A 3,307-nucleotide genomic window follows, 5' to 3' on the forward strand; every position below is an offset into this window, starting at 1 on the left:
TAGAGGATTGGAGGGAAAGAGGGAGAGAGTGAGAGAAAAATATTCCCCTTCTTACTTCCTTATCCTTCCTCTCTTTTCCCGTTCAGATGTACGATATTACAAGAGGCAGGGAGAGAAAGAGAGGGAGTGAGATAGTGAAAAGAAAAGAGAAGAAAGAGAAAATGACTAGCAAAAGAAACACGAGAAGAAGTGAGAAAGAAAAGTGACGTAAAGGGAAAAAATATGCAAAAGGGAGGGTGAGAATAAAAGGGTGGGTAAGGTAGTAAAAAGATAGGAGGGGAGATATTATGAGTGAAAGAGAAGGAATGAGTCTAGATAGGTGAAAATTGGAGGGAGAGGAAGGACAAAGGTAGGGAGAGGATTTTTAATATTATGCTAATGATGCATTCTAGTCTATCCCCCCACCCAATTCCCCCCCCCTCCCCTCAAATGCTCTCGACAAAGGTTTCTATATTTCCTCCCCTCTCTCATGACTTCCTCCCTAATACTGGATGATCTAAACTGAAAGGTGATTGGAGGGAGGGAAATCTTAGAACGGGTAGGTGGAGGGGAAGGGTGGGGTGGGGTGGCGTATAACAAGCAGATAAGAATGGGGTAGCATCCGATTGCAAATATTGCAATAACCGATAACATATCTTATCTAATGTCCTGGAAGGGAAAGAGGAGAAAGAGGAGAAAAAGGGGGGAGGAGGGAGGAGGAGAAAGGGGAAAAGAAGAAGGAGAAAGAAGAGGAGGAGGAGGAGAGGGAGAATCGAACATGTAAAAGAAATATTTCGAAAAATATTTCCCAGATAAGTTGCGTTCGTTTCTCTCCCTCCTTCAGTCCTTCCCGTAATATCGGGAAAAAATCAAAGGTCGTCCCTGAGCTCTGTAGAAATGTACAGTGTTCTTCTCACGAGGAAAGGTACAGAATCTTGGTTTGTCAAGAATGATTTCTGGTGAAACAGAGAACCTCTTCACAACTTTTGTGGGTATCACAGAATTGAAAGATGCCTCACTATTCCCCACTCATCATCAATCTTTTTACACTGATTAATCGCTCCACTAGTCGCTACTCGATTAAATTAGCCACTGAACTGCCCTCACGAGACTGAGAGCACGCCATCATACTCTAAGTAGAGAGCCAAAAAAAAGTAAAAAGTTCTACTACGCCGGGGACCGAACCCGGAAACTCCGACGTACAAGCCTAGTGTGATACCCACTCTTCCAACGGAGAGTTTCGTCGGACAACGGAGACTGTCTTAAAATGGCGATCGCGGGGGGCCCTTCTTAGAAACACAAAATGGCGGGGGTGATCCGACAAAGCGACCTCATTCACCCAGTATATCCCATGTAGAACATTTCGAAGAATAAGAGAACAGGAAGAAAATTTATGGCCTTTAATAAAATGGCGTAGAGATAAATTTTTGCATGAAATATACCTTACGGTCTTCTCGGGAAGCTACAAGCCCACTGTTAGCCGTATATCTATGTAAGCCATAATACCTATGTATGTGCCAGTGTTCCCTATATGTATGTACTGTAAGCCATCTATTTATGTGCGAGCGTTCCATATATCTGTACAGTGCACTCTGTAAGCTATGGTATATCTATTTAGGTGATTAAATTGTGTACTGGAAGCTCCTATACATATTGTATCTGTGTGTTTCGTATGTTATGTCCTTATGTACATATATATCTATTTATGATATGTCCTTATAAGATAAATTTTTGCATGAAATATACCTTACGGTCTTCTCGGGAAGCTACAAGCCCACTGTTAGCCGTATATCTATGTAAGCCATAATATGTATGTAGTGTTCCGTATATGTACGTACTGTAAGCCATATCTATGTATATGCGAGCGTTCCATATATCTGTACAGTGTACTCTGTAAGCTATGGTATATCTATTTAGGTGATTATATTTGTGTACTGCAAGCTCCTATATTGTATCTGTGTATTCCGTATGTTGTGTCCTTATGTATGTCTATTTATGATATGTCGTTACGTATTTCTGTGTGTCGTTTTAACTCATAAATCCTGACTTTCCTCCAGCCTATACCGATAAGGGATTGCTTTCGGGGCACAAGATAACGTAATGTTCTTCCCAATAGGTGTCTGTACACATTTCAAGCTGGGACTTTTCATATACACCTTCGGGGAGTCGTTTTGATAGCAATGTATATTTTCATGTTCTTTATCAGCTGAATTGGAGGCATCTGCCAAAAGTGCTCGTGTTACTTTTGATAGCATTGGGTCTTTAAAACCTGAAATTCAGGAATCTGCCAAATTTGCTCCTCTGTTACTTTTGATACCTAGCTTTGGGTCTTCAATAGCTGAAATCCAGGATTCTGCCAAAAGTAGGTACACATCTGTTACTTTTGACGTTTTGTTCGTATTCGTTCTTTATTAGCTGAAATCCAGGGATCTACCAAAAGATCTTTTGTGTGCGCAAATTCCTCGTGGAGTATAACCAACCTGAGTAATACCCTCTACATGGCTTCAAACATTCTTTGGCCCCTTGATTACTAGTCTGATCCCTGTCCCTCTAACTGTTTAACCATATCTTGGACAAGATGCTGATTTAAAAACATGGTTCTGACTCAAAAAGACCTGGTGCTAAGTTGAGGTTATGGTGTTGACTTACAAGATTCTCAGTTAAAGACATCCTGCTGACTTAAAGGGTTGGTGATGTGAGTTACAGAGATGGTGCTAACTTAAACAAGATGCTGAATTTAAAGACATCCTGCTGACTTAAAGGGATGCTGATGCGAGTTACAGAGATGGTGCTAACTTAGACAAGATGCTGAATTTAAAGACGTGCTGCTGACTAGAAGTAGGCGCGGCCCAAAGTCATGTTCAGACATTCATGCTAATATATCTCTCACCCTTAACCCTTGTATGCTTCTAACAATTTCTGTTCCAGACCAACTCGGGCTGAGTGAGGTTAATGTGAGTAGTCGTCGAGTTGTATATTGCAGACGATTTCCCAGATCTTCAGGACTCAAATCATCCCATCCATTCCAAAATGTAAAGGAATTTCTTCAGCTTCAAGGCCATCCCGGGAAATTCCCTGCCCACCTCGCCCCCAACCCCCAGATTCCACAGAAATTTAATTTCCTCCGGTCGAACCATTCTTACGATTCTTATGAATAGTTTACGCTAAGCTCGAGGTAACAATAAGGTAGAGGAGGGAAAACGCGGGACGAGAAAACACATTAATTCCCTCCGTAAGCCGGAATAGTTGACCCGTGCGGAAGCGCAAGGGTTGAAGAAAACGCCATTTGTAAAGACCACCATCGCCGCGTCTTGTTTTTCTCAACATG

The sequence above is a fragment of the Diaphorina citri genome, unplaced genomic scaffold (genome assembly GCF_000475195.1).
Source record: "Diaphorina citri unplaced genomic scaffold, Diaci psyllid genome assembly version 1.1 scaffold778, whole genome shotgun sequence".
Lineage (NCBI taxonomy): Eukaryota > Metazoa > Arthropoda > Insecta > Hemiptera > Psyllidae > Diaphorina > Diaphorina citri.